The sequence below is a fragment of the Bos indicus genome, chromosome 17 (genome assembly GCF_029378745.1).
Source record: "Bos indicus isolate NIAB-ARS_2022 breed Sahiwal x Tharparkar chromosome 17, NIAB-ARS_B.indTharparkar_mat_pri_1.0, whole genome shotgun sequence".
NCBI lineage: Eukaryota > Metazoa > Chordata > Mammalia > Artiodactyla > Bovidae > Bos > Bos indicus.
In genome coordinates, this window is record NC_091776.1 from 11,129,377 (window position 1) to 11,157,285 (window position 27,909).

Sequence of the window (27,909 nt, forward strand, 5' to 3'; positions counted from 1 at the left end):
GGACCTGAGGGGGAGAGCCTCCATTCTAATCAGAGACTGGGCTGGACCACGTGTGAGCCACTGAGGATGACAGCAACGCCACGAGACTGCGTGAGATTGTCAGAGGGAAGGGAGTTGGCTGACCACTGATAGAAATGACCTGGAAACGAAAATTTCCCTTCTTCAAACTCAGGGACTTCAGACCTCAAATGAACGATTAGGTTATCTTCTTTAGTGAATGTTTAAGCTGAGTAACTACAGGCTTATTTTTAACATGACAAGGAGATTTCATGTGCATCCTCCACAAGGAAACCATCCTAGATTCACGATGGCAGCAGTGTAAATTCACGGCTTGATGTAGGGAGGACTGGGGTGTCCTAGCTCAGGGTCAGCCTGCTTCTGCTGAACTCACATCTGACTGCCGACCCAAGAGAACTCGGGACAAGGCGGACAAAGTGGCTCAGGCTGCTAACTGCAGATCTGTGAATGAAATAGTTTATTTGTGTTTATGCCCAAAACTTGAAGGGTAGTTTGTGATGCAGGTAAAGCTATCGGATACATTATTATTTTAAAAAATTTATTATTTATTCATGTATTTTTGGCTTCACTGGGCTTCTCTTATTGCCTGCCATTTGGGATCTGAGTTCACCTGAACAGAGATCAAACCTGTGTCCCCTGCATTGGCAAGCAGATTTTTAATCACTGGACTGCCAGAGAAGCCCGATACATTATTATTTGATGTTTGAAAATCATAAAGCACCTGTAAAATAAAAGCATCCCATTGTCCTATCTCCCTAAAATAGCTCAGCACTTGGCCTAAAACTCCAGTTGGAGATGCTCCTCTTACAGTTTCTGAGATGACATAGATATTCTGACCAAACAACACTTTTCCCAGCATGCATGCCCAGACAGTGTATGTGTGCATGCATGCATTCTCAGTTGTGTCTGGCTCTTGGAGACCCCCTTGAAGCTGTAGCCTGCCAGACTTCTCTGTCCGTGGGGTTTCCCATGTAAGAATACCAGAGCTGGTTGCCATTTCCTCCGCCAGGGGATCTTCCTGACTCAGGGATTGAACCCATGTCTCCTGTATCTCCTGCATTGGCAGGTGGATTCTTTACCACTGCGCCCCCTGGGAAGCCTCAGACATTCAGGATTCCTTTTTAAGACACTGGTGTCATCGAGCAATTGCTTGTGTTGGGTACCTTCCACACCAGTGCTTCAACTTCATGGGGATTTCATCCAGTTTTCACCACTTAGCCATGTCCTTGGTCAGATCTGAGGCTTGGTTTGCTCAAAGTAGCGCTTATGGTAGTTATGGTAGTCTGAATTGGCAGAAGCAGAGAACACCTTGACTCACCTTGGTGGCCACTGACATTAAATTCACCCTGAAAAATGTCCTCTGTGATTCTTTCCAATCTCATTTTATGGGGAAAAATATAAATTGTTTCTTGTTTTAAAGGATCATCAATTTCCTATTCCCCCACTCCCACCATGAGATGCTTTTATGTTTCAAAACTCTTTTCTCCAACTGGCCAGTTCCTTACTGGCAGGTCATCAACTCAGGCCAAGATAAGAGATCTGCTTGGCTTGATCCAGGAAAGGACTATAGACCCAGGCAGGAGTCAGGAGATTCCTTTTCCTCTTGGCTCCATCACTGCTTTGTGGGGCTCTAGAACAAATCACTTTAGTCCACTGTGCTGTATTTCCCCCAGCATTAAAGTGAGTAAAGTGTACCTTAACTGGCTTAGGGTGTGGTAATGAGGATGATACAGACAGAAACCATCTGCCCCCAGACAGACAGGACAGAGGGTGTGGGCGCATGAACTTGTGGGGTAGGTGGAGCTCCAGGCATCCTGTGGATCCAGGAGGAACAGGGGTGAACGCACACACAGAAAATCAGCTATTGTCACATCTTGTCTCCTTCCTCTCTCTTTTCTTCCCACTCAAAACAACACTGTAGTAGGTTGCGCTAAATAGAAATCGCATTCATAGGTGGCCAACCTGGGACCTTGAATATAAAGGTACCAATTTCAACAAGCAAACAAAAGCATTCAACAGCTGAGGAAACAAATTGACAAAGTAAACATAAATACACTGCATAATTATCTTTATCAGGACAATATAATATTCTCATTAGGGTATTTACAAAACAAAAATAATTTCTGTTAAATAATTAGCAATATGAAAAATAAAATTGGGATTGTAAAAATCAATAAATCCTAAAGAGTGAATATTTATATGTATAGTTCCACTCAGGTCAAATGAAATGAATAAAATATGCAACCTAAGCACATCAAAGTTCAGAGAGAAAGTGACGCTGAACTCCAGATTCTAAACATGGCCAAACTACAGTGAATTGATAGGGTAGAAATGAAATAAAAGGGCTATAAGAATGCACAAATAAAAAGAATAGGATTGAGGTCATTAGAGGCCCATAGACTAACACATATTTGAAAGACTGAGAGCAGGCAGGGCAGTTGTTGGTGCAGCAGGGCAGAGAAAGCCAGAGCCTAGAGCATGGACAGAGATTTATCCTCCAAGGGAGTTGCTTGTTCCAAATCTAAGGTGCCCAAACATTAATGCCAGCGGGCATCATGGTTGCCAAAACACAGATTGCTAGACCCCCATCCCACAGTTTCTGACTCAGTGGGTCTGAGATAGAACCTGATAATTTGCATTCCTGAGAAGTTCTCAAGTGGTGCTGCTGTTGCAGGTATGAGAACCATGTTGGGGAACTCTGGATAATAGTCTTGGGTAGTTTTAGGACGTTGAATCATCAGGTGTAATAGAGGGCAAGCCTGAGATAAAGGCCAGAAAACAGGGTGCTTAGCAAAAGTCTGTGTACAGAGCAGTTAATTGTCGGATCAGCTCTTCAAGCATATTCAGAATGCTAAATAATCAGGAATTGCCTCAAACAAGAAATCCAGATTTTTTTGACTGAAGCGCAAGTGAAAAGGCCTGGTGGTAACTAGTCTGTATTGTTTGATTTTCCTACAGTGATAATGTATACACACAGTGTTAGTCACTCAGTCGTGTCTGACTCTTTGCAACCCATGAACTGTAGCCCCCCAGGATCCTCTGTCCATGGGATTCTCCAGGCAGGAATACTGGAGTGGGTTGCTGTGCCTGCCTCCAGGGGATCTTCCCAACCCAGGGACTGAAGCCGGGACTCCCACATTACAGGCAGATTCTTTACCATCTGAGCCACCTGGGGAAACCCCATATTCATGTAGGATTTGTGCAATTAAAAACCAGGTCCGCATACTATACAGGGGTGGGATTTTACCCCAGTCTCCATCTTTATTCTGAAAGATCAAGGAATATGCTAAAAGAGACTTGGTCCTTGAGAAAGAGGTTTTCACAAAATATGCTTTTTTGGTATCTCTAGAGAAACTGAAAAAGGAAAAGAAGACATCTTCACCCACATATGGAAGGGTTCATTTCTCAGTTCTGTCAAGAATCAGATTAGAGCATGTACATACACGAATGATGAACCTCTTAATATCTGTTTATAATGAAAACTTCTGCTAGTGAGGACTTGGGTAATTTAACTGCTCTATTTATAACTGTTTGTAATGTGTCTCAGAGCCCAGATTTTCTCACTAAAGTTGCATTATTTAGGGCTAGACAAGAAAGCTACAATTCATGAGACAATAATCATTTTCTCACTAAAAAATGAATGAGCACTAGTGTACATGAATGTGGGCTTATTATTTTAAACAGCTCAAGTCAAATCGTCACATCTTCAAATGATATTTTTGCTTCTAAAAATCCTCAGAGTTAACAAATGTTACTTTAAAAATGTAATTATCCAAATTCTGATCCACTCTAAACTGTATCCATCTTTCCCTGTGTGAATTTTAGTTTTTAGTAGGAGTGTCAATGGAAACCAAATGTATATTTTCAAATAGGTTCTAGGAAAAGAATTTTGCCTCTCTGTCGTATGGAACCCTACTAGACCATTGGTACCCAGGCTGACATCCAACAGAGCTATTTTCCTTCCATGGGATGCACCTTGCAAAGCAACTCTTTCCAAGAATTTATGACGGAATCAGTTTGCACCCCAGATGTTTATGCTTTTCCCATATAACTTCATTCTGTTAGCCCATCATCAGCAGTGTAATGAAAAATGGATGCCAAAATACCATGTTGCCAAAATATCATAATTGACATAGCAAAAGTTAGTCTTTGCTGCCTCACTTGGCTGGATGACTCCAAAGAGTCAAAGGCTATTGGTGATCTGAGTTGGTATGTGCTCTAAGAATGGAAGAAGGGTCCTTAGGAGATGAATGCTTTGACAGAGTACAAGAGAGAGAAAATGAAATAGCCTGTTTAAAAAAAAAAAAAGAGGGAAGAGGGAAAAGGAGAGGAATTTCGTATGCCCTCTACCCCCAAACTCTCAGAGACAATTTAATTATCATAAGTATTTCTGTCTTTTTTTCAACCTGTGTCGACTTTTACATTGAAATCAGATTACTAATACTAAAATGAGAAATAGAGAAAAGCTACTACTCTCCAGACTCCATTCAAAACTTTAAGGTATTCCTTCCCTTTAATTCTCATAACTCTTGAGTATTGTAAATCCTCATTTGACATATGATGATCCTGAGGGACAGAGAGGTGAACTAGCTTGCCTAGAGTGAGGTCGCTGTTAATAGTGGGAGTGGAACTCAGTCCCCAGTCAGTCGGACTCTGCCGCCCATGACTTGAATGCAGAGCTAGGGGAAAGCAGTCAATAGGATGCAAATGGTATACAAGTGAAAAACACTTTTAATCAATCACCTTGATATTCCGTGTGATACAAAGTAACTTCTTGTGGATAAATTGAATTTTACCAGATGCAGGATGATTGATCATTCCTTATTGAAACAAGATGCCCTCATTTTTTCTCTCCTTGGGTCTGGTTTGATAAGAGATCATTTGTAGAGGCATTGACATCTAATGCTATCTCATAACATCTAGGCTGTCCAAACCTCTAAAGCAAATACAGATTTTTCTCATGTTTAGGGTTACTTCGTTTTTACAAAGGAGAAACTAAGACGTTTATCTAAATGGAAATAAGATACTGGGTAAAGCTACATACCAGAACCAGATTCATTTTGAAAATCTCTGAAGGATTTTGCTTGATATCAGCTTCTATTTTTTTCCCTTAAAAAGATGTTATAGGCCAGTGGGCATTGTGTGTAGGGCTTCTGCCTCAGGAAAAGTGATACTGGTAATTGTGCCTGAAAAAAAAAAAAAAACTTAAATAATAAAGGGGTGAATGAATGAATGAATGTCCAAATTGTTTGGACAACAGCATAATTCCCAACTTTAGAAATTTCAGAGATAAAATGTTTTTAAGGGTAAAAGATATGATAAAATTTAAATGGATTAGTAACCAATTCCCTCTCATACAGTTCATGAGGTTCTCATGGCGAGAACTGGGGTGCTTTGCCATTCCCTCCTCTAGTGGATCACGTTTTGTCAGAACTGTCCACCATGACCTGTCTGTCTTGGGTGCCCCCACACAGCATGGCTTATAGCTTCATTGAGTTATGCAAGCCCCTTTGCCATGACAAGGCAGTGATCCATGAAGGGGAGAGAGTGAGGGATGGAGTCCTGGCATGCTGCAGTCCATGGGGTCACGCAGAGCTGGACACGACTGGGCGGCTGAACAACAACAACCAGTTTTCATTCTACTTGCCCTTCTTGCTTTTTTTCTCTTGAAAATGTTTTACTCTTTAGGTGAACATTCTCTGATACTTACCAACTCTTTGGAAAATGCTCCCTCACCAATTCTATAGACCAGCTCCTCTGCACCTTCCCAGGCGCTGCTCTCTTGTTGGGATTGATATCATTTCTCATGGTCCTGGGTAGGTAGCCTCAGAGTTAGTGTAGTTCCCTGAACCCTTCATTTCATTGGCAGGCAGTGGTGAGACCAGAGCATATTCACTGTGAAATTGCTTCAAGGGAAAGTGTATTTACTTACCATATGATCCAGCAACTCACCTTCTGGGAACATATCCAAAAGAAGCATAAACAATACCTTGTAAAGAGATCTGAACCCCCACATTCATAGCAGCATCATTTATAATCACCAAGACATAGAAACAATCTTAATAAAGAAATGAAGAGGGTAATATATATGTTATATAATTCCCCAATAAGAAGAAATGCAAAAAGGCAAAATCGTTGTCTGAGGAGGCTTTATAAATAGCTGAGAAAAGAAGCGAAGTGAAAAGTAAAGGAGAAAAGGAAAGATATATCTATCTGAGTGCAGAGAGTTCCAAAGAATAGCAAGGAGAGATAAGAGAGCCTTCTTAAGTGATCAATACAAAGAAAAACAGGAAAACAATAAAATGGGAAAGACTACAGACCTCTTCAAGAAAATTAGAGATACCAAGGGAACGTTACATGCAAAGATGGGCACAAGGAAGGACAGAAATGGTATGGACCTAATAGTAGCAGAAGACATGAAGAAGAAATGGCAAGAATACACAGAAGAACTGTACAAAAAAGATCTTCATGACCCAGATAACCATGATGGTGTGATCACTCACCTAGAGTCAGACATCCTGGAATGCGAAGTCAAGTGGGCCTTAAAAAGCATCACTATGAACAAAGCTAGTGAAGGTGATGGAATTCCAGCTGAGCTATTTCAAATCCTAAAAGAAGATGCTATGAAAGTGCTGCACTCAATATGCCAGCAAATTTGGAAAACTCAGCAGTGGCCACAGGATTGGAAAAGGTCAGTTTTCATTCCAATCCCAAAGAAAGGCAATGCCAAAGACTGTTCAAACTGCCGCACAATTGTACTCATCTCACATGCTAGTAAAGTAATGCTCAAAATTCTTCAAGCCAGGCTTCAGCAGTACAGAACTTCCAGATGTTCAAGCTGGTTTTAGAAAAGGCAGAGGAACCAGAGGTCAAATTGCCAACATTCGTTGGAGCATAGAAAAAGCAAGAGAATTCCAGAAAAGCATATACTTCTGCTTCATTGACTACGCTAAAGCCTTTGACTATGTGGATCACAAAAAAATGTGGAAGATTCTTAAAGAGATGGAAATACCAAACCACCTTTCCTGCCTCCTGAGAAATCTGTATGCAGGTCAAGAAGCAACATTTAGAACTGAACATGGAACAACAGACTGGTTCCAAATTGGGAAAGGAGTTCATCAAGGTTGTATATTGTCACCTTGCTTATTTAACTTGCATGCAGAATACATCATGAGAAATGCTGGGCTGGATGAAACACAAGCTGGAATCAAGATTACAGTAAGAAATATCAATAACCTTAGTTATGAAGATGACAACACTCTTATGGCATAAAATGAAGAGGAACTAAAGAGCCTCTGAGTGCAGAGGTAAAAGAGAAGAGTGGAAAAACTGGCTTGAAACTCAACATTCAAAAAACAAAGATCATGGCATCCAGTCTCATCACTTCATGGCAAATAGATGGAGAAACAATGGAAACAATGACAGACTTTATTTTCTTAGGCTCCAAAATCACTGAAGATGGTGACTGTAGCTATGAAATTAAAAGATGCTTGCTCCTTGGAAGAAAAGCTATGACCAACCTAGACAGCATATTCAAAAGCAGAAACATTACTTTGCCAACAAAGATCCATCTAGTCAAAGCTATGTTTTTTCCAGTAGTCATGTATGGATAAGAGTTGGACCATAAAGAAAATGAGCACTGAAGAACTGATGCTTTTGAACTGTGGTGTTGGAGAAGACTCTTGAGAGTCCCTTGGACTGCAAGGAGATCTAACCAGTCAATCCTAAAGGAGATCAGTCCTGAATATTCATTGGAAGGACTGATGCTAAAGCTGAAGCTCCAATACTTTGGCCACCTGATGGAAAGAACTTATTCATTGGAAAAGATGCTGATGCTGGGAAAGATTGAAGGCAGGAGGAGAAGGGGACAACAGAGGATGATATGGTTGTATGGCATCATTGACTCGATGGACATGAGTTTGAGCAAGCCCTGGGAGTTGGTGATGAACAGGGAGGTCTGCTGTGCTGCTGCTGCTGCCGCTAAGCCGCATCAGTCGTGTCCAACTCTGTGTGACCACATAGACGGCAGCCCACCAGGCTCCCCCATCCCTGGGATTCTGCAGTCGATAGGGTAGCAAAGTGTCGGATATGACTGAGTGACTGACCTGAATTGGATTCAGTCATAAAAATGAGGGAATTCTACCATAGGGACAACATGGATGAACCTTGAAGTAAGTTTTCATGAAAGTGAAAGTCGCTCAGTTGTGTCCAACTCTTTGCAATCCCATGGACTATAGAGTCCATGGAATTCTCTAGGCCAGAATACTAGAGTGGGTAGCCATTCCCTTCTCCAGGGGATCTTCCCAACCTGATATCAAACCCAGGTCTCTCGCATTGCAGGCAAATTCTTTACCAGCTGAGCCACCAGGGAAGCCCCAAAAAGGGGACCTGTGGCTGCATGGGACAGGAAGATGGTATACTAAATGAAATAAGTCAGACATTGGACAAAAAATACTGTATGATCTCCTTTATATATGGAGTCAAAACCAAACAGACAAATAAAAATCCAAACCATCATAGAAAAAAGAAATCAGATTTGTGGTTATGGGGTATGGATGAGGGGAAGTTGGAGGAAGGTGGTCAAAATGTACAAACTTGCTGTTAAAAGATAAATATGTAGTAGGGATGTAATGTGCAAGGATATATATATATATATTTTATTATATATAGGAAAATTGTTGAGAGTAAATTCTAAAAGTTCTCATCACAAGGAGATTTTTATTCTTTTATTTTTATTTTATGTTAACTAAATCCATTGTGGTAATCATTTTGCAATATATGTGAGATTAAACCATCATACTGTACACCTTCAACTTCAAAGATTTTTAAAAATTGTGTTAAAAATTTGTGTGAAAATTAAATTAATTAATGTTCAGTTCAGTCACTCAGTCGTGGCTGACTCTTTGCGACCCCATGAGTCACAGCACGCCAGGCCTCAAAAATCTTATTTTGTGTGACATATAAGATATCACCACAATAGCTCAGTCCGGTGCTCTGTGAAGACCTAGAGGGATGGGATGAGGCGTTAGGAGGGAGGTTCAAGAGGGAGCGGATACAAGTATACTTATGACTGATTCACATTTTTGCACATCAGAAACCAACACAACATTGTAAAGCAATTATCCTCCAGTTAAAAAAAAATTTTAACAAGACTCTCACCCCAGGATACCCAATTTCACCTGTTTACTGACCAAATTCTCAGCTGCCTGACAAACCTCCTCCCTTCTTTGCAGGCTTTTCCAATTTTACATTTCCAAAATTTAAATAGCCATGTTTCCTCATTACATAAAGCTTGTTCTTTTCTAAAGAAAAAAAATCCCAAAGCTGTGTCACAATCACATTTTGGGTGCTGTATGCACAATTTTGCATACCTTAAAAGATATACCTCTCGTCTACCATAGTGGTACACATATTTGTTGAATTAAAGTATTTGCTAAAGTTAAAAGGTTTTCTACCTAAAACTTGTAAATAGTGGTGCTGCCCAGAGCTACATGGGGATGGAGACGATGTTCAGAGAATTGTCAGAGATGTAAATAACATACTTTCTGGCTAAGGGACACGAGAGCTCAATTTTTTCATTTTTTTCCCTTCAATTGTTCAAACTTATTTTTTTGTTGCTCATAACTCAAAAACAGTTTAATGGAAAAACTTCAAGTGTTATAAATATATTAGTCCTTGATGAGAACTCGAATGTAAGAATAATTTTACCAACACGGAATTTAAAGTTTTTTTATTTATTGAAGGTTAATTTTTCTTTTCAAGAGAGAGCCCCACGAAGTCCCTATGGATAAAATCATTTCCACCAGGCATCTGGCAATATTTTCACTAATCTAAGGTTTCATTTTGAAAAAAATAAAATGCCCAGTCCTTTCTTTGAAAGGACAAACTCTTCACCATAAAACAGTTTCCTGTGGGTCAAAGCTTGTCATATTTACTTCTGTAGAGTGGCATGTTATCCCACAGGTTCTATTTTCATTTGCTCCATATAATTCTGCTTCACCTTTGCTTGCAGATCTTTCTACTGGAAGTCAGCAGAATGCCTCTGTCTGGAGAAATGTGTGTTGACCAAAGGGAAAGATTGGCTCAAGTGAGAACCGTGATGGCTACCAGCATCAGCTCCCTAGATACTCTCAAAGCAAGGCCAGGCCCTATTCAGGAAGCAGACGCATTTTTCCTCAACTCTCCTATTCAGGTTAGTCCTCTCCACCTCAGTGAGCAGGGAAGGTCAGGCTTTCCCCCCAAGGATGCCTGAGCCTCATGCCCTGTGAATGCATGCGGTCTACCGCTTTTCCACTGCTTTCTCCAAAGAAGTGTAGGGTCTAATGGAGACTCTTGGACAGCAAGTAGGAAGGAAAATTGAAGTCACAGCTTTCAGGACAAGTGCTTTCTCTTCCCACACATGCTATGGATTGCTTAATGCTCACAAGAAGCCCATGGCCATAAAATTCCTTCCAGAAAGTCCCTACAAGAAAACAGAATAAACCACAACCTGCCCATTATGGAAGGCTAGTAGCCTGCATTATCCTGCAGGAATGAAGGGCCTTTGGCTCCAGAAAGTCTCAGTTGTTTTTTTTTTTTTAGCTTGATTTGTAGAACTGCTGACCCCTTATCTCTAGGAAGCAGGAGATAATCATAAACAGGTAAAAGCTATCGTTAAGGCCAACCTTGCTCACTGATGATGTTTCCTCTACATTCCTCTTATTAAATGCTTTTAAAGCTGGCCACCAAGTAGGTTTCAAATGCATTAAAACTCCTGCTGAAAGGATCAGCCTAACATAATATGGAAAAACGATAAAGAGCCATGAAATACTGCTTTGGGTTTATTGGTTCAGGTATGGAATAAACATCATCTTTGAGGTTCATGCTGCCATTATAATCTCTTCTTGTGGTAAGTAGTTCTTACCACAGTCAATGCAACTGGCAGACAAGATGTGCACTCTTAAGCTACACGACAAACAAAAGGATTTTTTTCCTTCCCAGGAAAGCACGCCTTCCCATATACTGTTGTAATGATATACAGACCTTCACCTGGGATGCCCTGTTTTGTCCGGACTGTCTTGGTGACCATTTCTATTAGCATCAGTTAGTCCTCAACCCTGTCTTGTGTTCCTATTTGCATTCTTCCAGAGGGTGAATTGATGCTACAGAGCCTCTACTAGTATATCATGGGAAAGGATTCCAGATAGATTCGGTGATATGTGCTGCTGGCAGGGGCTGTGGATTGGTGGACTGTTCACTCCTAGCATTTTTGCACCCTGAATGTGATCAGGGAGTCACCAAAAGTTGGTGGAAACAAACAAGCAAATGGTTGTTGACAGCACAGCAGTAATAGTCTTGAAGCTCCAGTTGGAGAATTAGACCGGGTTGGAAGAATAGCGGAGCTGACCAGGTCAAAGAGCAATGAACCTTGAAACAGTTTTAAAAGCAAACAGATGAAGAGAATGAAGAGTTCACCAGGAGACACACAGCCTAAAGGCAGACACAGAGTGGTCTTAGCTATACCAACAGGAAGTATGAACTACTGCCAGAGGAGGAGGAAATTCAAACTGGCTGTAGACACATTTTTTTTGGGGGGGGGCAAGCAGTCAGAAGATATAATATTCTACAATGTATATCTGGGGACTTCCTTGGAAGTCCAGTGGTTAAGACGCCATACTCCCAATGATGCAGGGGGCATGGGTTCAATCCCTGGTCAGGGAACTAAGATCCCAAGTATCAAAATAAAATAAATAAATAAAAAATACAATATATATTTCAGCTAACAAGGCATGAAGTTGGGTAAACAGATGAATAAGGATGAATGAATAAGGGCCTACCCAGTGGCTCAGTGGTAAAGTATCTGCCTTCCAATGCAGGAGCTGTAGGAGATGTAGGTTCAGTCCCTAGGGCAGGAAGAGCCCCTGAAGAAGGAAATAACAACCCACTCCCTATTCTTGCCTGGGAAATCCTGTGGGCAGAGGAGCCTGGCAGGCTACAGTCCATGGGGTTGCAAAGAGACACGACTTAGCAACTAAATAGCAACAATATATATTTCAGCTGATGAGGCATGAAATTGGGTAAATAAGAACTTAACATTATTCAGGTTTGTAAAATAGTAACAAAAATTAGAAATTTCCAAAAAGAACTCAGATTTCCAATCCACTTCCCATGGCATGCCCCATGCCTTTTTGTGTTGCTCCTTGAGCCCGTTTTGAACATAGACTACTTATTTCTTTGCTTTGAAATTTTTAAAAATACATTGTAGATTTCAGTTTGCAGATATACATTTTTAGAAATTGTATGTATATTTGTAATAGGCTGTGGTTAAGTCTATTGTGGTTCTAGTGTTGCAATAAAAACAAAATACATTGACACAAAATTGTGTCATTATAGAATAGAAGGGAATTGTTTTATATAGTAGTAGAAAGGAAAAGGTAATGGCAACTCACTCCAGTCCTCTTGCCTGGAAAATTCCAGGGATGGAGGAGCCTGGTAGGCTGAAGTCCATGGGGTCGCTAAGAGTCGGACACGACTGAGCGACTTCACTTTCACTTTTCACTTTCATGCTTTGGAGAAGGAAATGGCAACACTCTCCAGTGTTCTTGCCTGGAGAATGCCGGGGACGGGGCAGCCTGGTGGGCTGCCGTCTCTGGGGTCGCACAGAGTCGGACACGACTTAAGTGACTTAGCAGAAAGGAAAAGAGGGGACAAAGGGTGAGATGGTTCAATGGACACGAATTTGAGCAGACTCTGGGAGATAGGGAGGACAGGGGAGCCTGGCATGCTGCAGTTCATGGAGTCGCAAAGAATTGGACACAACTTCGAGACTGAACCACAAGATAAATAATGATACAATCCTTCTTTTCTAACGCACAAATGGAAGCAAGCTGGTGACTTGGGCTTTTTTTTATGTGATGAGTTTCTCATCCTACTTTTTCTTCTTTCAAAATAAAACTTAGCAAACACTTCTCAGAAACTAGGCAAAGCTGGGAAACTGTATCCACTTTCTCACTTCTGTCTTTATCATATATTTTTTGTTTTAAATGCTTACTGGTTCAACAGGAATTGAAGTGAAGGTCACCATGAATTAGATTTGTCATGATTCCTAGTAGTCTTTGAACTTAAACTTTCTGGTTCAGCGTTACTCTATATTAAAACTGAAATTGGCTTATAGTTATTTTTTGTACTCTTTTGATTTTAATAAACTTATATTAATCTTAAATTACTTGAGATGTTTTTTCTCTATTGTTTTAAGCTTGGTGTAAATTGCCAATTGAATTACTTGGACTTGACCTTTTGGTATTGTTCTTTGTGTTTATGTGGGTTGGAAGTTATGTTAATAGTTTTATCTACTGATTCAATTCCTTTAGTGATCATTAGTTATTTTAAGGATGTTTGTCTTTCTTTTTAAGTTAGTTTTGGTAGGTTATATTTTCCAAGAGGACAATTTCCTTATCTACGTTTTCAATTTTTTAAGCTTAAATTTATTTACAGACTATTTCTTCTTTCTGCCCTTTTGAATGAGGAAAGATGCTATATTAGCTGGGATTCTTTTGTTAATAAATAATCAAAATATGACTCCAGCTCTTTTATGTTATTTCATGGAAGAGGGAAGCATACTGATTCCCAAGGCTGATGTTCAGATGTGATTGGACCCAGTTGCTCAAAAGGGCTTCCCTGGTGGCTCAGTGGCAAAGATCCTGTCTGCCGATGCAGGTTGAACTCTGGGTTGGAAGGATCCCCTGGAGGAGGGCATGAGAACCCACTCCAGTATTCTTGCCTGGAGAATCCCCACGGATAGAGGAGCCTGGTGGGCTACAGTCCATAGGGTTGCAAACAGTCAGACACAACTGAGTACACGCAACAGTGCTCAAAAACTGTCAAGTACCAGATGTCATTTTCAAAAAATCTCTTGATTCTGCTCTTCTATATAGGCTTCATTCTACTGATTACCCTTGATGGGAAAGAAGTGTCGACCCCTAGCTCCAGGCTTATATCCTAAACACTTATGTACTCCAGAAATACAAGAATGATACTGCTTTCCCCAACCTTTTCACTAAAATACTTCGCATGTGAATCGCTTTATTACTGATAAAGTCGTCTGTCTACCCCTAGAGCATGTGCATCTTTGATTGATGAACCCTAGGGAGGTATGGAATTCTGTGCTGCTCTCAGTGGGAGGAAGAATGTATACTGATCAGGTTAAAGAAATGGATATGCAGTGTGTGCTCAGCAGCCAGCACCTTTCTCCTTCATCAATGTGAATTGCCTTAGTGCTTCACTAAAGCAATGCTTACAAAAGTGTAAGGCCTCCTGGAACTGCTTGTTGGCTACAGAAGAGTATATGGGTAATAGATGCTAGAACTTACTCCACTGAATTAACTTTATCAAAAAAGTTAACACTGAGCTCATACAATGAAGATGATTCTAGGTGCAGTGGGAGTTGGAATTGCTGCTTTGGGAAATGAGAGAAGTTGATGGAAGACATGTGAAAAATTTACAAGTGGGGTTACAGATGGAGTTAAGACTGGAAACCATACATTTAGAGTTATTTCAGCTTAATGTGATTTGAGATGTTTCTCAAGCTCTGAGTGAAGAAAATAATGTTAAAATTGGATCATGTTGAGATTCTTATGGGGCTTCCCATGTGGCACAGAGGTAAGAATCTGACTGCCAAGGCAAGAGATTCAAGAGACATGGGTTCAATTCCTGGGTCAGGAAGATCCTCAGAAGGAGGAAATGGCGCCCTTTTCCAGTATTCTCTCCAAAAAATATCCCATGGATAAGATATCTTTTCCATTTCTTTGAATTTTGTTCAATTTTCTTCATTAATATTTTATAGTTTTTAGAGTATAGGTCTTTCCTTGGTAGAGTTTATTCCTATTTTATTTTTGATGAGATTTTAAACAAGATTTTTTTTTACTTTCTATTTCTGATAGTTTGTTATTATTATATAGAAAAGCAACAAATTTCTGTACATTAATTTTGAATTCTACAACTTTGCTGAATTTATTTCCTAGTTCTAATGGTTTTTAGGTGGCAACTATAGGGTTTTCTATATAAAATATCACATCATCTGCAAATAGTGACAGTTTCCCCCTCCAGTTTGGATGCCTTTTCTTTCTTTTTCTTGTGTGATTGCTGTGGCTAGGACTTTCAACAGAATAGAAGTGGTGAGAGTGGGCATTCTTGTCTTGTTCCCAAATATAGGGAAAAGGCTTTCAGCTTTTCACATTTGAGTATGATCTTACCTATGTGTTTGTCATAAATGGTTTTTATTATGTTGTGATTTGTTTCTTCTGACTGCAAGGAGATCCAACCAGTCCATCCTTAAGGAGATCAGTCCTGGGTGTTTATTGGAAGGACTGATGCTGAAACTCCAATACTTTGGCCACCTCATGCGAAGAGTTGACTCATTGGAAAAGACCCTGATGCTGGGAGGGATTGGGGGCAGGAGGAGAAGGGGACAACAGAGGATGAGATGGCTGGATGGCATCACTGACTCAATGGACATGAATTTGAGTAAACTCTGGGAGTTGGTGATGGACAGGGAGGCCTGGCGTGCTGCGATTCATGGGGTCGCAAAGAGTCAGACGAGATTGAGCAACTGAACTGAACTGAACTGATACTCATATTGATGACCATTTTTACCATGAATGGATGTTGAATTTTGTCAAATGCATTTCTGCATTTATTGGGATGATCATGTGATTTTTATAGTTCCTTTTTATAATGTGATGTATTGTGTTGATTGATTTGCAAATATTGAGCCACCCTTGTGTCCCTGGGATAAATCCAACTTGATCATGGTGTATAATCTCTTTTGTGTATTGTTGGATCGTGTTTGCTAATATTTTGTTGAAGTTTTTTGCATCAATATTCATTAAAGATATTGGCCTGTAATTTTCTTTTTCTGTGTGATATCTTTGTCTGGTTTTGGTATTAGGGTAACTGTGGCCTTTTAGAATGCATTTGGGTGTGTTCTACCCTCTTCAGTTTTTTGGAATAGTTTGAGAACAGTAGGTAGTAGCTTTTTTTTTTTTTTTTAATAAATTTGTAGATCTCCCACGTGAAATCATCCAGTCCTAGACTTATGTTTGCTATGAGTTTTTCCTTCATTACTACAAATTCAGTTTCACTACTAGTGATCAGTCTGTTCAAATTATTTGTTTCTTCTTGATTTAGTCTTGGAAGGTTGTATGTTTTTATAAATTTGTCAATGGCTTTTAGGCCATCCAGTTTGTTGGCATAAAGTGTTTCATAACATTCTCTTATGATATTTCATATTCCAGTGGAATTGGCTGTTATTTCTCTTCTTTCATTTCTAATTGTTTATTTGGGTCCTCTCTCTTCTTGGTGAGCCTGGCTAAAGGTTAATCAATTTATCTGCAAAAAACCTGCTTTTGTTTCTTTGATTTTTTTTCCTACTTTTTTGGTCTTTGTTTTATTTCCTCTCTGATCTTTATTATTTCATTCCTCTGCTGACTTTGATTCTGTTTGTTCTTCTTTTTCTTATTCCTTTAGGTTTGTATGTTAGCTTGTTTATTTGAAATTTTTCTTGTTTCTTGAAGAAGACCTTTATCACTATAAATTTCCCTTTTAGAATTTTGTTGCATCCCATAGATTTTGGAGTGTTGTGTTTCCATTTTCATTTGTCTCATAATACTTTCTGATTTCCTTTTTGATTTTTTCAGTAACTATTTTTTAGGTTTTTTTTTTAGTATCATGTAATTTAGTCTTCATGTGTTTATTGTTTTCCCATTTTCCCTTCTGTAATTGACTTCTATCTTTATACCACTTTGGTCAGAAAAAAAATGCTGCATATAATTTCTATCCCCTTAAATTTATTGAGACTACTTTTGTGGCCTAGTGTGTGATTTATTCTGGAGAATGTTCTGTGTGCATTTAAAAAGAATGTATATTCTACTATTTTGGCATGTAATGCCCTATGCTGCTGCTGCTGCTGCTAATTCGCTTCAGTCATGTCCAACTCTGTGCGACCTTATAGATGGCAGTCCACCAGGCTCCCCCATCCCTGGGATTCTCCAGGCAAGAACACTGGAGTGGGTTGCCATTTCCTTCTCCAATGGATGAAAGTGAAAAGTGAAAGTGAAGTCGCTCAGTCGTGTCCGACTCTTAGCGACCCCATGGACTGCAGCCTACCAGGCTCCTCCGTCCATGGGATTTTCCAGGCAAGAGTATTGGAGTGGGGTGCCATTGCCTTCTCCGGTAATGCCCTATAGGTATGTATTAAGTCCAACTGGTCTATTGTATCATTTAAGACTACTATTGCCTTATTGATTTTCTATCAAGATGATTTATCCAGTGATCTAAGGGGGAGTGTTAAAGTCCCCTACTATCTTGCTATTATTGTCAGCTTCTCCCTGTTATTATTTCCTTTATGCATTTAAGTGATCCTGTATTGGGTACATATATGTTAACAAGTGTAATGTCCCCTTGTTATATTGATCACTATATCATTTTATAATCCCTTCTTTGTCTTTTGTTATAGCCTCTGGTTTAAAGTCTACTTTGTCTGATATGAGTATTGCTATCCAAAAATGGAAGATTATAGTTAGTCACAGAAGTAGTTTCAGAAGCAAAAGCTGCCATAAAAGAATTTTTTTTTTTTTTTCTGGAGAATCATAAAGACAAAGGTTACACTGTTTCTATTTATCTGAAGATCTCAAGACACCATTTTTATTAATTTAAGTTTATTCTTCTTCTGTTTTATTCAGATTATATTGTTTTGAAATTTCCTTTCCATGACAGATACATGTTGGTTGTTTTCATTATTATTAATTTACTTGGATAAGGCTCTCCATAAGACCTGGTGATACCAAGACAGAAGGGATCAGACACTGCTCTCAAACTGTCTCTCCACTGTTGTCGGAGGTCAACATTTACACAGACCTTAAAATGATTAGAGATGTGCAAAAGGTCCAGAGGAGAAGAAAAAAAGTAACACTTAGCTCTTCCTAAGAGAGGCAGTCACATAAGTGGTAGTAACTAACTTGGGTCTTAAAGAACAATAAAATGATAATAATCATAATGACATATTTATACAGTCACAAGTATAAATGCCTTCATGTATTAACTCTTCTTTAGTCTTCAAGGCAACCTTATGAGTTAGGTTCTATTATTATTCTCAATTTACAGATGAGGAAACTAAATCAGAGTGAGCTTAGGTAACTTGACCAAGTTCATATAACTAGTAAGCATTGGGACCTGGGTTCAAACCAAGGCAGTCTGCTCACAAGCACTACGTCACATGGGGTAAGCAGTTGTTTCCCAGGGAGACAAATACAGGAAAGCACGAGACTATGAAATGCTCTGGAAATCATAAGCCATTCAGTATTGCTGGATGTAAATTACATAATTGAAAGTAAAAAGGTAATTAGGGAGAAGGACATCATCTAAGGGAATTTAGATTTTAATCTGTTGACCACAGGAATCACTGAACAATGATCTTAGAAAAACTATTCTGAGGAAAGTATGGAGAGATTGAAAGGAGGCAAAAATTAAAGAAAAAAAGAACTCTACAGAGTTTTTTGACAGATACCAGGTAAAAGTGATGAAGTGAACCAGGGCATTGCAGTAGACAGTGAGTTTCCCAGGCTGCCTTGGAAGCATTCTTGCTATTTTGTCTCTCTAGATCTGTTCCCTGCCCTGAGCACCCTTGTTCTCTGTTCTTGAGGTCAAGAATTGCATTTCTGAGATTTCCTTCCTTCTGGCTTCCATGTAGCCATGGGAAATGGGAGACAACAGCTGAGAGTTAGATGAAGGCGAAACCAAGGGCATTTCTTCTTTCTTAACACTGCTGCATCTTCAGCAACACTGCCTCTCCCCCAGGGCTCCACATCAGTTGGATGGCCTCGTTTTCTGAGCCCAGGCCCTGCTGGAGGCCTCTGCCGAGTCGTAGTTCCTGGTCGGGGCCCCTGCTTCCAGGCCCTGACAGCATTTCCTTTGTCCTCTTATCCAGTTAACATTCATCACCTCACATAGTTACAAAAGATATTTTTGTGTGATGAAAAGAATTATTTTTAAAAATCTTAGGATGTTCTGGCCTTTGTTTAGGTAATTTAGATAATCTGAAATTAGACCTTGTGTGTCTTTTAAAGAAACATAAAGGAGCTAAAATTACCTAAAGAACCGAAGTACGAGTTGCAGCTGAGAGAACAAACTCTGTTTGAACTCTCGTCACTTTCTTAGCTCTTTTACAAATCTTTGAAGTTTTCATCAGTTATTTATCTGTCACTAGTGTTTTATTCTGAATGTCCTCAGGGAAGACGCTCTTATGTATTTCCAGAGAACTGTGAAAAGCCCCATTTAGATATTATTGTCTCTTAATATTAACAGTATTATTGCCATAATGATCAGATTATGAGATTTTTTTGAAAAATCTCAGTTAAGAACACACTATTGGATATTGTACCATTGGTAATCCTCAATAGGAGAACTCTTCAAAGGGCTTATTTTTTTTTAGGTTTTCAAAAATTACTATCATAATGCCTGTTGTATGTAATATAATATAACAATGTAATTAATTTGGTTATATTGTCATAATTCTAATACAGTATAATGCATTAAGTTACAAAATTCAGCAGATAAAAATGATTATAGACACTGAATTTTGTCACAAGTTGGCATCATACTCTCAATCCTACTATATATCTTTTATTTTTAATAACATTTGTGACTCAATTAATGCATCTATTTATATAACATGTATTTTTATTAACAAGAAGGAAATCAAGTGCTATACTCTTCTAAGTTCAAGTTGTATATTTCCTATAATTAGCATCTGACTATTATACAGGAGCTTGGAAATTAAAAAACATTTAAATTCAACTCAGATGTGCACATGAAGAATATAGCTTAGAACAAAAATCTTGGAGAGTCACCACCTTTTTATGTGACAAGAGTCGCAGTAGTAACGCAACTAATTGAAATTCTAGCTCTAGGGAAAGCCATTAAGGTTAACATACTTCTTCAGGGGAAAAAATATTTTTGAGGCAAAGGAATGCTTACTTGAAAACCTCATACAGTGTTTTTAAAAGAATCTGGATGTTAGTATTTTTCCCTCATAGTCTTTAGTATTTCTCTCCTGATTTTTTTTTTTTTTTGGTATGTGATTCCCTTTTACATTTCCTTGTTCTATTTTCCTTAGAAATGTTACAGCAATTTGTACATTTAGGCCAAACACATTGACACATTTGTCCTAAAAAGCATTGCTAGGAGGATGAAGCTCATGCAGAAGTATATGCAGGCAAGAACTTTCATAGTTTGCTTTTCTTCACATGATTTACTTTTCTTGTTTGAAGATGCTTTGCTCATGAGACCTTCTTGAGTTACTCATATTTTGTATATTTCCTCTGAGTGGATTTTCCCACCTCCCAAGAATTTTATTTTTTGTGAATTTCTTTGCCATTTTACCACTATTTTACATTTTCACTTTCAAAATTCTCCAAGTGAACACAGCCAAGGACCCCAAACTGCCAACCATCTGAATTCTCAGAGCCCTAAATGTGTTATTGGATATCTTAGGCTGCAGAATTTGTCATCAGATGTTTTTCAGTTAATCCTACTAATTTGAAGCATTGGTTTTCTCCATCACCCTATACTTCAAGCAAACCCATCGGTAAGACAGAAATACCGCTGGATTAATATAAAGGCAACCAAAATCACATATAATTTTGTGTGTTCTTTTTTTAGTCTTACGCGTTTTTTTCAACGACTCATTTTGTGTTTTAAATGGAACCTGTGGAAGTTGTAGGAAGTTCTTCCTTTGAACACAGGCCGTCTGCACTCCCTCTAGTGATCCCACCATGTATAAACTATATTTCTGTGTGTGTAGGAGAGAATTTCCCTAGAGGCCCACAAAACACTTAATGAAGTGCGAAGCACAAACATTTCATTACAACATATTGTGTATTTTTGCCTTTAATAACTACATTCTTCATCCAGGAACTCTCTATGGCTTTCAAAAATGAATTACAGTAGTAGCATTTTCCCCAGAATATGGTTTCTCCAGGACAGAAATGGCTCTTTCCTTAACTATTGTATTTATTAGCAACCTGTTGCCCTTCGACACCAGAGCCGTTTTCATCGACCCCGATCGAGTGTGGATCATTTAAACTTCCTTTAAAAATTATTAAAATAGTTTTATCTTATTGGATTCTCTCTTTCTTCACTGTACACAGCACCACCGAAAAAAAGGCATGGAGAGGAAAAGTGTGAATTTGGGGAGATTACCTGGAGTGGAGAGCTAGTTCTCCACCGCCAAAGAGCAAGCATTTAATTGAGGAGTGAGCAGGTAGTGGGTGGCGGGATCTTTCCTTTGACTGAGCACAGAGTCAGTAAACTCTGGATTCCTGCATTTTACTACTCCCAACTTAGAATTCCCCATCTTCTGCCTTCTGTCTCTGCCTCTACAAGGCAGCCTCCCATTGGCTCTTTTAAACACATCAGGTGATTAGGAAGCAACTAACCCTACTGACTCTGGTCCTGTAACTGTTAACAGGAGAGGGTCACTGTTGAACTCCGTAACTCCACACGGACATTGCAGAACGATCTTAAATGTTCACAGTGCATGTGTGTGTGCGTGTGTGCATGTGTGTGTGTGTGCCACTGTATCCCAAATGCCAGCTTTTTTACAAAATTAAACCAAGGTAACAACAAAAACACAGACCGCATGCGAACCTAAAGTGTGTAAGGAGGAAACTGGTCCTTTTGTATAGGTGTTTTTTCTTAAGTTCAAATGCCACAGGATTTCTCAGATGAAGTAGGTTGTATAATGTTTTCTATTTTCTTTAGAATCATAGCTGCATCTCATAGCTTCCCAGAATATCAGTTTCTACTGGTAGTCTGCTTATAGAGTTTTGAGAAAATTAAAAGGAAAACTCTGAAGATTATATAGAGTTTTAGGGGCTTTAGGTAAATGTTTGTGCAAGTGGATATTAAGCTAGCTTCCTTTCTTCCAGAATCCTTTTTACTGCAATGAATTACCATGGAGCTTGAAAAAACAACCATCTTACCTCTCTCTTCTCTAACAAAGCAATATGTCACTAAGCAAAAATGTATTTTTACAGTTTCTTGAAATATTTCATTTGTATTTGCTAGAATGAGAGATTTTTTATCCACCTTTATTTCCATTAGATGTGACCCTTGAAGCTGCTTTTGAATCTCTTAACAATCCTGGTGTTAGAGTGATAGGCAGCCATGAACTCATTAGGGAAGGCAGAAGGGATAAAGCTTGTTGATAGTAGTGAACTTGGGGGTGGCAATATTCAATGGCCAACGTTATGACTATGACATGAAGTAATTTGCCTTTGGCCTATGATAGCCTTTCTGTTTATCAGTGAAGTGAGTTATCTAAATGTTGTTAACATCATTGATTTTTAACTCACCTTTAATTGTTAATAATTTATGTCTAAATTATCTTTAATACAAAACACCATTTTTTTACTTTCTTGGATTTTTTCTTAGAAGGTAACCTTTTAAGAATGTTATCAAAATCTGTTAATAACTTATAAATGAAATTAAATAGGCCCTTGATAATGGTTCTTTCAGACAGATTTTGAATAAACGAAACAAGTAATTTCAGTGATTTATAAATCACTGATTTATAATTTATAAATTTATTACATAAATTAATATAATCAGTTGTTTAAAGTTTAATTCTTTGGTCTGTAAACTTTCTTAAAAATACATCTTTTTTTTTTTGGAGGTAGAAAGAACAATTTGTTCAAAATAACAATTTGCTGTTTTCCTTGCATTAAGAACATCCAAGCAAGTTTTCATCAGTGGTGAAAGAAAAAGTAGACAGTTGGTGATGAGGATCCTCTTTCTCTGCCACTTACTTCTTACAGTTTTCAGTAAATAGAGTTTATTTTAAAGGTTGGCGTGTGTGTGTGTGCTCAGTCACTCAGTCATGTCCATCTCTTTACGACCCTGTGGACTGTAGTCCACCAGGCTCCTCCATCCATGGGATTTCTAGGCAAGAATACTGGAGTGGGTTGCCATTTCCTCCTCCAGGGGACCTTGCCAATCCAAGGATCAAACGTGCATCTCTTGTGTCTCCCACATTGCAGGCAGATTCTTTACTGACTGAGCCAAAGATTGGTAGTTTGGTGATTTAAATAAAACCCTTAAAATGAAACACTGAGGTTTTACTAACTCTGGGTCCCTTTGCTTAACTCTCGTTTGCCCCTATTTTGCATACCACACTTGTAAATACATTCACTCATATACTCATTCATTCTGTACATAGTCCTTGAGCACTGCCTGCGGGCAAATGGGAAACAAAGCTGAACAAGACGTGAGTTTTGTTCTCAGTATGCCTACTCGACGTGATATTGTAGATTGGATCAATCTTCTCTGTCCCAGTTCATGCCTTTCTGTATTACAGAGGGTGGATACCTAGAAATAATAATGGATACCTAAAATAAACTCTATTTACTGACCTAGCAATAACATATCAATCAATTACAGATTCCCTTGTAGCTAGAATTCCATGTAGGCACTAACTTTCACTAACACTTAACACACCCCACTTAAAACTTTGAAAATGAAAGTTATGACCAACCTAGATGGCATATTCAAAAGCAGAGACATTACTTTGCCAACAAAGGTCCATCTAGTCAAGGCTATGGTTTTTCCTGTGGTCATGTATGGATGTGAGAGTTGGACTGTGAAGAAGGCTGAGCGCCGAAGAATTGATGCTTTTGAACTGTGGTGTTGCAGAAGACTCTTGAGAGTCCCTTGGACAGCAAGGAGATCCAACCAGTCCATTCTGAAGGAGATCAGCCCTGGGATTTCTTTGGAAGGAATGATACGAAAGCTGAAACTCCAGTCCTTTGGCCACCTCATGCGAAGAGTTGACTCATTGGAAAAGACTCTGATTCTGGGAGGGATACGGGGCAGGAGGAGAAGGGGATGACAGAGGATGAGATGGCTGGATGGCATCACCGACTCGATGGACATGAGTCTGAGTGAACTCTGGGAGTTGGTGATGGACAGGGAGGCCTGGCTTGCTGCGATTCATGGGGTCGCAAAGAGTTGGACACGACTGAGCGACTGAACTGAACTGAAGCTAAACAATGAATTTTAGTGATAAGAGCACTTAACACAAGGAGCCGGAAGGCTTTTTACCATAGTCTAATGACAGATAATCATCTGTGGCAATAGGAAGGAGTTTACTATAGTTTTTACTGTCAACTTCTCTACAACTTCTCCTGTTTTCTTTACACAACACAATTTTTGACTTCATTATATTAGTTTAAAAGTTCCATTGTATGTATAGACATACACATGATGAGTTCTGGTTTGCTTATAACGTTTATGTATGCATGCTTTATCGCCTGGCATGAGATTGCAAGTTCCCAGTAAATAAATGACTGATATTTTAGGCATACACTAGACACTTAATAAAAATCTTGATAAAAATATCCAAATCTACATAAGATTTGCAGAAATTATCCGAGAACTCTGTGATCCCATTAAACCATATACAAGCTAGAGATTAGCACAGGTTATCCAGGCTTTTGTGATTCCAGAAAAATTGGCTCACACCTCCATCTCACCTGCAGTGGAAGACCTGGCCTCCCTGAGAACCTCTGATGGTCCTCATGGGACAGGTTTGGGGTAGGTGAGAAAGGCTGAGATTACCCAGGTCTTGTCTGGCCCCAGGTTCTGAGTCCTCTAACTGTCCCAGTTTTGCCATCCCATCCCATGGTGAATAGTACCTCAACTCATTCGCTGACTCAAATGTCAATAGCAGCCTTGATGTCAACTTACTGATGAGTTTGAGCCACAGAGAGGGCTTCTATGGCTTATAGTAAAGTAGGCAAATGCTTTTCTGCTGGTTATTAAGAAGTTCTGTTTCTAACAGTCCTTTTGAGCACCTGACCTCTGTCAGTCTTTCTCCAGTCATTTCTTTGTCAGATCCAGCTTCTTAACACGCTGCTATCGTTTTGGTTCTGTTGTGTGCTCCTTTCCGTCGATTTTACTCCCATCTCCAATCCTCATTAATTGTGTGAGTGGAGCAATCTGATTATTTGTTGATTTACTACTCTCTCCTCCTCTTGCCATCCTCTTGGATTAAGTTAAAACCTAACTTCCTCACTCAAGGAATTTCCCAAACAAACAGGGAACAAACCTCTTGTGTCATTTTATATAATGTATACTTTTTATATAATGTATATTTATGCAAGTGACAGAGACCATGTATTCCAGATTCTTCTATTGGAGGAGAACTTAAATTCCTGTCAGGAAAAAGGAGGTAAAATTGGGAGAATAAATTATGCTAATTTATGAAAAACCATATAGACAGAATTAAAATGTCGATTGTTAAATTGTGATACATTCTTGAGTTCTGTCCCCCTTTGGAAAAAGCAGTAAGGTATTATAAAAAATTTCTCTCTTTTTAAAACTTTGAAACTGTTAGAAGTGAACCTAGCTTACTAGAATTCCATTATGACGACATTGAAATCCTGAAATTTACAATAAGATGTAAATTTGTTTCAATGCCTTTAGAATTTTAAATTCTAAATATTAAAATATTTTGCTATGGATCAATCAAACTTTTGAAAATTTAAAAACCCTGCCAAAACATAGGATTTTAATGTATTAGATGGTTTAAAATAAACAAAAAGCCTTATGCCCTTGCCCATCTGTGAGCCAGAAATATATTGGCTGCTAGGAAATCACAAATCAGTTAACAAAGGCATCGGAGATTTCTAAAGCAAGGGAAAGCATTCAATTAAGCCAGAAAAGCTTTTCCCCCATCTGATGAGTCTTCTGTGTCTGGTTCACACTGATACTCCACAAAACCTGAGAAGAGAACACCACCCAGTGCCAAATGAGCAATTGTTCTCCGACCTGCTCATTGGCTTCCAAATCTCCTGCTTTGTCTTATGAACAAACAAGCCTGAGGCATCTTTCCTACTTTGGGTTAAATTCAGACTGTTTGTGGTAGATGGTATGTTACCTGTCTCAATTTACTTCTCTCCACATATGATACTTCCAGCTCAGAGTTCTGACTACTTTAGATAACTTAACAGTCATTTATTTTAGAGCGAAAGATACATGTGCCTAGGGAGGAAAGTGGTCTCAAGCTCCCCTATGTTGAACTAGGGAAAGGCAATTCTCTAAGGCAGTTTTAAAAATAGAGTTTGTTGTATGCTTTTTTTGAATATGGAAATGATGCATTTTCATTTGGGAAAATATTGAAAAAGAAAAAAGTAATTATACCCAGAAATGATCACTGTTATTATTTTTCTTTTACTCTAGTCTTACAAATACATTTAAATTTGTATAAATGTATATATTCTACATAAAAGAAATAAACTTTTTTTATAGTACATTATGAGATCATTCTATGTTATTGGATATTCTCCTAGAGTATTATTTTCATTGGCTAATAATATACACATATACCATAATTTATTTTAATTAACCCCACACTGTTACATATTTTGGTTTTTTTCCTGTTTACTGTTTCAAATCATACTTCAAAAAAATGCACATGCTTGTATATATGTATGAAATTGCAGCCTTTTCATTATAAAAAATACTGATAATCACAGTTTCTTCATCGAGAAATATGGTAAATTTTTAAACTATTTTCAATAGTTAAAAATAGTGCTCAGTTGTCCTCAAGAAATGCTGTACTGCCAGTAGTGTAGGAAAGTGGGCATTTTCTTGGTCATTTTGATTGACATTGTTTACCTTAAGCTTGTTTATTTCAATATTTATCATTTTTGTGCTTTTTTCTAGAGATTACATAAATGTTATTATATTAGTTTTCTGTTACTGCTTTAACAAGTTACCACAGATTTAGTGGCTTTAAAAACCTCCACAAATTTATCATCTTATAGTGTCATCTTATAGTTCAAGACCAGAACTGAAGTGATCTCATGGGGCTAAAATGAAAATCAGTAGAATTCTAGGGGAGAATCAGTTTTCTTGCTTTTCCTATCTTCTAGAGGCTGCCTGCATTCCTTGGCTAGTGGCCCCACTCCATTGTTAAAGCCAGAAAGGACTGGCTGAGTCTTTCTCCTAACACTGTCCCTATGGTTCTGATTCTTCTGCCTCTCTATCCCCCTTTCATGAATCACTGTGATTGTGTTGGCCTACCTGGATAATCCAGAATGATTTCCAGCTGATTAGCAACTTTAGTTCCATCTGCAACCTTAATTCCCTCTTGCCTGTAACATAACACATTCCATTCACCAGCTCTGGGATAGGACATGGATATTTTAGGGTCATGTTATTCTGCCTACAACCTGTTTCATTTCTTACAAGGAAAAATACAGCATAGCAAAGAACTTTTAATGAATAGGTATACATGCAATTTGAATTCTACATTCATATTACCTAATGCATATATATGTATGTATATGCATGTCATTTTATGTATACAGATGATCCCCAGCTTAGATGGTTCAGCTTGCAATTTTTTGACTTTATGATGGTGCAAACGAGATATGTACTTAGCAGAATCTGTATTCACATTCTGACTTTTGATCTTTTCCTAGGCTAGTGATATATGGTAGGATATGGTATGATCATCATACCATCATGAGAAATGCTGGGCTGGATGAAGCCCAAGCTGGGATTAAGATTGCCAGGAGAAATATCAATAACCTCAGATATGCAGATAACACCACCCTTATGGCAGAAAGTGAAGAGGAACTCAAAAGCCTCTTGATGAAAGTGAAAGAAGAGGGTGAAAAAGTTGGCTTAAAGCTCAACATTCAGAAAACGAAGATCATGGCATCTGGTACCATCACTTCATGGCAAATAGATGGGGAAACAATGGAAACAGTGACAGACTTTATTTTTTGTGTTCCAAAATCACTGCAGATGGTGACTGCAGCCATGAAATTAAAATTGTGATCAATTTGCTCC

At 38.7% G+C, this 27,909-nt stretch overlaps 1 long non-coding RNA gene across 1 annotated transcript in view; it reads left to right on the forward strand.

Moving 5' to 3' along the window:
* LOC139176837 (uncharacterized) overlaps nt 1-27,909 on the forward strand; it is a 67,086-nt gene that overhangs the window by 21,016 nt on the left and 18,161 nt on the right. Inside the window, exon 3 of the long non-coding RNA XR_011561313.1 lies at nt 10,031-10,210. This is a non-coding gene — a long non-coding RNA (uncharacterized lncRNA). The remainder of the gene's footprint in view (nt 1-10,030; nt 10,211-27,909) is intronic.